This window comes from Chrysochloris asiatica, unplaced genomic scaffold (genome assembly GCF_000296735.1).
Source record: "Chrysochloris asiatica unplaced genomic scaffold, ChrAsi1.0 scaffold00009, whole genome shotgun sequence".
In the NCBI taxonomy this organism is placed as follows: Eukaryota; Metazoa; Chordata; class Mammalia; order Afrosoricida; family Chrysochloridae; genus Chrysochloris; species Chrysochloris asiatica.
Genome location: NW_006408527.1, coordinates 14,787,680 through 14,797,710, shown reverse-complemented (window position 1 = coordinate 14,797,710; position 10,031 = coordinate 14,787,680).

Below are 10,031 nucleotides of genomic sequence, written 5' to 3'. Positions count from 1 at the left end.
TGCATCAACACTGAAACCATCCAAAAGCCCACTTCAGACTCTCACTCTGAATCCCATCAGCAGGCGGTCACAGGGTGAGACTTGGAGAAGATCACTTTGAATAAGAAGATAGACTTCTCACTCATCAGAATGGCTGGTGAATCTTAAGGTTGATCTCTTTCTCTTCTAGACTTGTCCTGGATCATTTTCTTAGGTCCTTACTCTTTACCACCATAATAGCTATCAATACTTGTAACTACACATTGTTGGTATGCTAATTATTTGGTTTAATGTCCCTAGTCTCACCAGACTCCCTGAGGGATCATACCTGTTTTGTTCACATGCAACAGCCAGTATCAGCATAGTATCTGGTACACAGTAGTTTGTTGAGGACTTGTTAAATGAACCCTTCTTTCTGTTTGTTCCCTACTGCAGCACCCCCTGACATGACTGACAAGACATTAATCTGGCCTCGACTCTCCCATTCCAATCTCATTGCTTAGGTTACTGTCATGATTTCATGTTGTTGTTGTTAAATGCTGTCGAGTTGGTTCTGACACATTGCGACCCTCTAGAGGGTTTCCAAGGAGCGACTGGTGAGCTTGAACCACCGACCTTGCAGTTCACACTGACTTTGCAGTCTAGTGCATTAACCCACAGTGCCAAACCAGGACTCCCAGGATTTCATAGCAGGTTTCCATTTTCTTTTCAAACGTCCTCCCTCTAGTAAATTTTGCTGACTACCAATACCAATCCCCTGCTCAAAACACGTTTAACTCTGCAAAGCAGCAAGGTAGAACTCTAAAGGTTCTTCCATCTACCAAAACAACAATTAAATTGGAAAGAGTAATTGGAACCAACTATTTTGAAACTCTGGCACCTGACTGGACACTTAAATCAAACAGGAACGTGCAAGATAAGTCATCGGTGCCATCCCAAGAGATGGTGGCCTGTGTTCTTAGAACAATTGGCTGGTGCCAGGGTGACCAACCAAGCCTTGTCCTCCAAGGACAGTTTGTGTAATTGGTCTGGCAAGATTTTAAGGATCTGGTGCAGACAATTGTAGTAATCACATTGCAGGAACCATTGGAAGCAATGGTTTCTTTCAGGAGCAAGAAAGTAACAGGCCAGAGAACTTTTAATTCTCTCTCTCTCTTTATTTTTTTTTTTTCTGGTGAAATCTGTCAGGCCACTGACAAACTACAGAGACAGCAGAATTGGAATACATACTTTGCAAAATGAGTTCATGACAGACCTGGGGCAGAAAATAGACATTCAATAAAAGACGGCTAGTTATACTAATGGAATCCTGGTGTGGCACTGTGGGTTATGTGCTGGACTGCAAAATCAGGTTGAACTGCAAGGTCAGTAGTTCAAGCTCACCATTCACTTCTTGGAAATCCTATACAGGGTCATTATGGGTCGGAACGGACTCGACGGCATTTAACAACAAAAGTAAGTTAATGAACAGGAAACTTTCTCTGCTATGACCCTTCACAAGTGGCATTACTTTTCAACTATGGATACATGCCGCCCTCTTGTGTTAAGAAAATTTCATGGCAAGGGTAACAGTATAATTTACTCAAACCAGGATATTTCTGAAAACTAAAGATGTTGTTAAGTACCCTGGAGTCAGTTCTGAGTCATAGCAACTCTGTATAGGCTTTCTGAGGAGTAGGTGGTGAATTTGAACTGTCGACCGTTCTAATCCTACATCTGTACATCAGGATTTCAAAAGTGAAAGTACAGTTTTGTAACAAAAAACGGGAAGTAGTTAAACCTAAAGTGCAGAAACAGAGGACCCTAGGACTATCAAGGGAGAAGAGCACAAGCAGAATGCAGAACCCTATCCAGAGAAGCAGCAACACCAGAGATGGAGGCAGAGATGGGGTTGTGGAGAGGGGGAGTGGCTGAGAACTCTAGATTCATGGAAAGAGAGGGACTGAGTGCTCATGACCAGGAGGCAGGCTTGCAGAATGTGCCCTTTGGTGGTGTAAATTATTATATATTTCTGAGTGTTTTTGTGTACACTCTCCCACTCACCTCCCCCACAAAAAAAAATAAGAGAAAAAACAGAGAGAATGGAAGCAAATACTGTTGAATGATAGTACACGGAGGAGATTGTATCATTGCAATGAAAAGATGGTGTAAAGTTGATATTCTCCCATGTAAACAATTGCTCAGTTCAGAGATTTTATTTTTTTTAAAGGTGAAAGTAGGCATTGTGTCAGAACAGATGTAAACTAACTGTCCCAGGGAAACAAGGATATACGTGCATTCTTATGGAGTATGAGGAGGCAGTGTAGGATAGCACTGGACTGCTAACCGTAAAGTCAGTGGTTCAAATACACCGGCTGCTTGCTCCTTGGAAACACTATGCAGGGTCGCTATGAGTTGGAACCAACTAAATAGCACTTAACAGCAACAACATCAAGGAGTACGAAGAAACAAGAGGAAATACAGGGATTTTCCTGAAGAAAACCTGGCACTAGTCACAAATTGTCCTACTCTCCTACATGACCTCCCAGCATGCAGCTTCCCAAACTCAGATCATCTTAAACCTGACACAAAGTTGACAGTATAGGAAAGAGTTCTGAGTTCTTCTGACACAAAACATAAAAAAAACCTTGAGTTATATTTACGAAAAGATACAACATAAACAAAAAAAAACTCTTTCCATACTGTCTGTGGGCACACTCTACCCCAAACACATTTCAGGTATTGTTCTGAATCTAAAGGTACACTTAAAATCAAAAAAGGAATAAGGTGCCCAGAAATAACCTCAATTGTGTGTGTGTGTTTATGCTAGCTTCAAATATTTTATGTTATTCAGATAGGAAAAAATAAAAGTGACAGTTTTTTGTTTTGTTTTGTTTTTTAAATGTTTTATTGTGAATATGAGATAGTTTACATGGGAGAACATTAGTTTTACATTCATTCTATCATATTTCATTGCCATGGTTACAATCCCCTACATGCATCATCAACCAACCAAAGGATATATACTGCAAGCCTATTCCCTCCCTACCCCCACCCCCACCCCCAGTCATCAACACACAGCCCTTTTCCCTTGGAGATCACTGCTTCTCTGAGTAGGGTCCCACTTTCCATTCTTCTCCCTTCATAGACCCAGGGACCTCCGGTCCTAGGCTGCAAAGTTAATCACTCCCCTCCTTGCTACAAAACATTTACCTTTACATATACAACCCTCACAATCAGTCCTGACAACAGTTATTCACTACGGTATCACAAGAGACCTATCCCCATTTCCTGTCATCAGCCCCGCCTAGACAGATTGGATACTACTCAGTGGAGATTCTACCTTCCTCCACGCCCTCTGGAAAGCTTGTAAGCCAGTCACTTCTTGCCTTTGTAGCCCCCCCCATTTTGGGTAGCCAATATCCAAGTTGCCCATCCCTGTCTACTCTGTGTATGGAGGGGGTGGGAATGATCCTTGCTGTAAAGATTTGTTCCCTCTTTTGGGCTACTGTATCCATAGGTGTAGGTCAAGTTCATCAAATTGTATCAGATTACTCTTTTTTTCCTCTTCTTTCTTCTTCTGGTTGAGCTCTGATCATCCAGTCATTGAAGCCAGGTCAAGTGGGTATTATCTGCAAGTGTGGGTGTTCTTGTGCATATGCACTCTCTTATCAGCTGGACGTTTCACTCTCCACTGTAGTCCTCTGTGGCTATGTCACTGACTGTGGGTTGAAGAGTCCCCAGGTTTTGCCACACTGCTGCAAACCAGGTCTCCACCTGGGTTCACAAATCAAAACAACAATGAGATATCATCTCACACCAGCAATAACAGCAAAGATAAAAAAAAAGTAGAGGACAATAATTGCTGGCAGGGATGTGGAGAGACGGGGACACTCCTTCATTGCTGGTGGGACTGCAAAATGGTCCAACCTCTTTGGAAAGCAATATGGCACTTCCTCAGAAGGTTGACAGTAGAAATACCTTATGATCTAGCAATTCCTCTACTTGGTATTTACCCACAAGTAATACGAGCCATAACACGAGTGGATATATGTACACCCATGTTCATAGCAGCACTATTTACAATAGCAAAAAGATGGAGACAGCCAAAGTGCCCATCAACTGAAGAATGGATAAACAAACTGTGGTCTATTGCACGTTGTACTGTTTAGCTCAAAGCTTCATTGCTGTTTTTCCCTCACTTCCCCTTATCGGTGACGAACAGTGGCCACCAATCAGAGCATGTATTCCCATTCAGTCTTAGTCTTGGAAGGGGGTTTTTACTCTGAGGGGACCCGACCCCTTGCCTTGATGTCTCCTGGGTGAGCAACTTACTTGTTCTTATAGTAATCAGTTGGTTTGCCTATATTGTTTTGTAGTTTTCCTGTAGGTCTTTCTTTCAAAAAGTATCTTCTGTTCTTCTAGCCACTCCAGGCTGGTCTGCCCATCCTTTCAAGAGGACATTTACCACCTCTGTAGATTTTGGATGCTGTTCAGGATTCCACCTATAGTCTTATGTAATGCAGAGGCTCCACAAGAAGCCTCCTTCATTGGGCACATTGTAGCCCCATTTTAGATATTCCAATCAGTTATAGGCAGAAGCTTTCTATGGTGATATTTCTGGCTATTCCTTTCTCTGCCCTTCCAGTGTCTATTTTATAATGTAATGCAAGGAAAACCAAGATTCAAAAGACAGCCAAGCATCTTAACATTATTTTCCCCCTTTTCCCCATTCCAACCATTTCTCAATCCCTGTATCCCAGAGCCCTGTTGTTCCAAGGTTGTGCATACATCATTGTTTACCTCTGTCCCACTTAGCCCATGCAAACCTGCCTAATTGTTCTCCCATCCGCTTTGTTCTTCCATTCCCCCCTCCCTTTTTGTATATCGCGCCCCTCTCCAGCTCCCAAACTATCTTGTGTCTATTCCCTGGCCTGTGCTCCACCTTTCCATCCCTCCCCTCACCCCACCCTCAACATCCCAGCAACCAGCAAAGAATCTCCCCGACCCCCCTTTAGTATGGGTTCTTTTTCTTAGCCTTTACAGTAGTGGTCCTATGCAGTATTTGTCCTTTTGTGACTGACTAATTTCACTCAACATAATGTCCTCAAGGTTCTCCATGTTATGCAGTGGCTTGCAGTTTCCTTGTTGTTCTTCAAGGTAGCATAATATTCCATTGTGTGTATGTACCACAGTTTATTTATCCATTCTTCAGCTGATGGGCACTTTGGCTGTCTCCATCTTTTTGCTATTGTAAATAGTGCTGCTATGAACATGAGTATGCATATATCCACTTGTGTTATGGCTCATATTTCCTGTGGGTAAATACCAAGTAGAGGAATTGCTGGATCATAAGGTATTTCTATTGTCAGCCTTCTGAGGAAGTGCCATATTGCTTTCCAGAGAGGTTGGACCATTTTGCAGTCCCACCAGCAATGAAGGAGTGTCCCCATCTCTCCACATCCCCACCAGCATTTATTGTCCTCAACTCTTTTGATCTTTGCTGTTATTGCTGGTGTGAGATGATGTCTCATTGTTGTTTTGATTTGCATCTCTCTAATAGCTAGTGATTGTGAACATTTCTTCATCTGTTTGTTGGTTGCCTGTATCTCCTCCTTGGTGAAGTGTCTGTTCATGTCCTGTGCCCATTTCTTTATTGGGTTATTTGTCGTTTTCTTGTAGAAGTGTTGTAGTTTCCTATATTTTTTAGAAATAAGTCCCTTGTGTGATGTGTCATTGCAAAAGATTTTTTCCCAGTCTGTGGGTTCCCTTTTTACTCTTCTGGTGAAGTCTTTTGCTGCACTTAAGTTTTTAATTTTTATTATGTCCCATTCATCTATTTTGTGTACTTTTGTTTGTGTAGTTTTCAACATGCTTGGAATTCCCTGGATTAGTGCCCTCACAATTGTCCCTATTTTTTCATTGATGGCCTTCATAATTCTGGGATTCACATTTAGGGCTTTAATCGATGTTTAGTTGGTTTTTGTATAAGGTATGAGGTAAAGGTCTTGATTCAATATTTTGCATATCGCTTTCCAGTTCTGCCAGCACCATCTGTTGAAGAGACAATCACCTCCCCATGTGATGATATATCTAGGTAGCTGTATGTAGATGGGTTAATTTCTGGATTCTCAATTCTGTTCCAGTGATCTACGTATCTTTCATTGTACCAGTACCAGGCTGTTTTTATCATTGTAGCCATGTAGTAAATTTTGAAGTCGGGAAGTGAGAGGCCTCCAACCTTATTCTTCTTAAGCAGTGTGTTGCTTATCCTGGGTCTCTTTCCTTTCCATATAAAGTTTATAATTGTTTTTTCCATCTCTTTGAAGAATGTTGTTGGAATCTAGACTTCTTATTTTTCTTAACTCCATTGTAAAGTGTTTTGAAACATTTTATAATCATTTTTCTGAATTCCTTCTTAGGCATTTCCAAGGAATGCCCTCCTTCCAGAATGGAGTCCAGGTCTATCGCTAGGTCATTTGTCTTAGACATTTTATTTTGTTTCCGGTCATGTGCTGATATGGTCATCTGCTTTTGCTTCTTGGACATGCTTAGTGTTTATCTGTGGCCTTAATACTTAATTATGTGTTTTGGTAATTATGTATGCTTTCTGATTGCTTCCAGGAAGATGAGATCAAGATGTGGACTTCCCTTTTCACTCTTCTTATTGCTTAACTCACAGGTGGTGTCTTTTCCTGGTATATGGCAGTTGGTATTGGTTCTTGTCTGGGTTTTGGTGTTTTAGAGAGTGATTGTAGGTTGACTATATGGCAGCAGTTGCTGACTCTTCTTGGGTAATATAGGGAGAGAGAGAGTTCCCCAAAGGTAGAAGGGGAAGCATAAAACAGCAAAACACCACCAGCAAAAAGAGAAAAAAAAAAAAAATAAGAAAGAAAAAAAGCCAAAAACAGCAACAACAAAGACTAGACTGAATACTGCAGTATGTAATCACAGAAAAGGGAGAGGAAGGAGAGAAGAAAAAAAAAAAAATCTGTAGCATAATATGAGTATAACTTTAATGTCCTCTCTCCAGCTTCTTGTTTTCAAAGCTACCTGAGAGATTTCAAGATGCCAGTGTTGGTTGTTATGCTATTCCTCAGGCTTTAATTTAATTTTCAACCTGTTTTGTTTTCAAACTCTTTTTCCCTCTCTACAGCCCTGCCCTGCCCTTTCCCGTATTTTTTTTAAAAAAAACAAACAACGTTCAGGGCCTGCGCTTAGGCTGAGTATCTGTGCGCATGTGTGGCAGAAGAACCCAACAGTGGTGAGGGTGGGGGGGTGTCCACTCGCTCAGGCTTCCCCCTCTAGTCACCAGAATGGAGGCACGCAAACATTGGGGCGCCAGTGACCAGATACAAAAAAAAAAGAAACAAACTCAGAACAAAGAAAAACCGACAAAGTATATTGTCCACCTTTGCTCCAAGGTTCCCACGGCATTTTTCCGCGGTGTTTCTGCTCCCCTGCTTGATCCTGCCACTTGGTCTCACCCAAGATGTCAGCTCCAGGCCTCCGAGCAGATTCAAAAGTACGCGATTTCTTCCTTTAGCTTCAAGTTCCAGTAGCTATAAGCCTTCAAACTTTAAAAATATTCCTATCTCTGTGGTTCTGAGTTTTGGAGCTCTGCCGTGGATCTGCTTTCCCTGGTATTCTGTAGTATCGCTGACAGCGAACTGAACTGCACTTCCACCCTAGCCGCCATCAAGCCCTGCCTCCTCAAACAAAGGTGACAACTTTGTTTTATGATTATATCATAGTCTGGATGCTATTTCCTCTTCAGAGAAAGGATAAGATGACATGGGACAAGGTACCTCAACTTGCTAATGAATGGTAACTTGTCTTCCATGTTCAGATCTCTTAGGTAAAGCAGTCAAGCCAGTGCTCAAACTCACTAATGTCTTGAAGGGCTTGAGACACCTTCTCAGGATTGTGGCTGGGTGCAGAGGAGTTGTTTAGCCATTCCCTGGGGCATCACTGTCCCCCGCTGAGATTCCTCTCCTAGAGGTGTAGCTGGCCTGATCCAGTCCGGCAACATCATAATGGCTCTTGTCTCTGGTGACAAGTGTGTTCTTCTCTAAGCTTCCTTGTCTGGACACTAGATGTCTTTAGCTCTCTCAGCTAATTTACGCTTCATAAATAAGCAGAAAATCCTTGATTGTTTCCTCTCCATAGCACTGTGGTGTGTGGGCCCTCTGAAGTCCTATAAATTGATTGCTTTTGGAAAGGAATTTTTCTTTCTTTCTTTTTTTTTTTTTTTTTTTCACTAAAGAACTCATCTCATTTTTATTGTGAACTGAGTGAAGGTTAAAAGCAAAGTCATCATTCAACAAATGATACACTTTGTTTCTTCTAAATGATTATAATCCCCTCCATGTAATAAGTTATCCCACTTCCTCCCTGTGGTTCCTATTTGCATTCCTCTGTCCTTCCCATCCTTTCTCAACTTTGCCCTTAGGTGACTATTGCCCTTTTGATCTTGAATGATTGACCATTATTCCATGGTGAGTCTGCCTCACTAGTTTTGGTGTCCCCCCTATATACCTATCTGGAGTCCTGATGCGGTGTTGTGGGATAAAGCACTGGCCCTCCAGGTCAGTTTGAACCACAAGGTTGGTGGTTCAAACTCACCAGCTACTCCTTGAAAACCCTCTACAGTTGCTATCAATCAGAACCAACTCTATGGCACTTAACTAACTAAGCTAATAAACTTACCTACTGCTTGGATGAAAATTGGGCCATGAGGGAAAGTTTCATTCCAGACCTGAAGGAGGGTGGAGGGCCATAGTCTCAGGTTCCTCCAGCCTCTTTCTAACCATTAACCCAGCATTTTGTTTTGTTTTGTTTTTAGTAATTTTGAGTTTTGTTCCACATTTTCTCTCACTCAATCTTGGATCATCTAATGTGATCCATTGGGATCAGTGGTTAGTGGTAATTGGTCACTCTCTAGTTGTTCTGGTCTCAGAGTCATGGTGGCTGATATTCACCTACTCCATTGATCTAGTGGACGAGTTGATTCCAAGCATCTTCAGTTTTTATCACTGTTCTTTCTCTTGTACATGAAGACACTAATAGCTGCACCTTAGATGGTCTCTTGCAAGCTTTGAAGATTTCATATGCTGTTTGCCAGAGTAGGATGTATAATATTGTCTTTTGTGTACTATTTTGTTCCAATTGACCATGGTGGTCCCTGAGACTATAGTCCTGAGCCCCTAGCCCTAGGAACTTATTGCCTTAAGATGTTTGGTAATTATCTAAGAAGTTTTCATCATTTTTCACGCTGCATGCTCCACATTCATAGGTTTGCAGCAAAGGTAAATATCCATGTACAAATACCCTCTTTCAAACTCTTATATATTTGTGGGTGTACTCCCACTCTCCCTCCCATACCCATTCAGCCTGTCTATCTGTCCACTGTCATTCTAGGGTTGTATACATACCACTGTTTACCTCTATCACCTTTAGCCCTTGCATACCTCCCTGTGTCTTTATATGTCATCATCAGTCTTCTGCCAACTTGCCCTCCATGTTACCTGTGCTAACTTGTGTCTACCCTCTAGCCAAAGAATTACTCTCCTCTCCCTCCCAACCCTGGCAACCATCAAAGAATGCTTCTTTTAGCATGAAAACCTTTTCCTGAATTTTTGCAACAGTTGTCTCATGCAGTATTTGTGATTGACTGATTTCACTCAGCATAATGTCCTCTAGGTTCATCCACGTTATGAAGTGTTTCACAGATTTATCTTTATTTTTTCAATGTTGCATAGTATTCCATTGTCTGTGTGTACCAAAGTTTGTCTATCCATTCTTCCATTGACAGGTATTTAAGCTGTCACCATATTTTTATTATTGTAAGTAGTGCTTCTGTGAACATCATTGTGAATATATCCATCCATGGTCTGATTCTTATTTCTTGTGGATATATACCAAGTAGAAGGATTTTGGGTCATATGGTATTTCTTTTTCCAATTTGTCGAGGAAGTGGGACTATAAAATGCTTCAACCACTAGTGTGGTGCTGTAGGATAAACAATGGACTGATAACCATGCTATCCTCAAGGTTGGCAGTTCAAACCCACC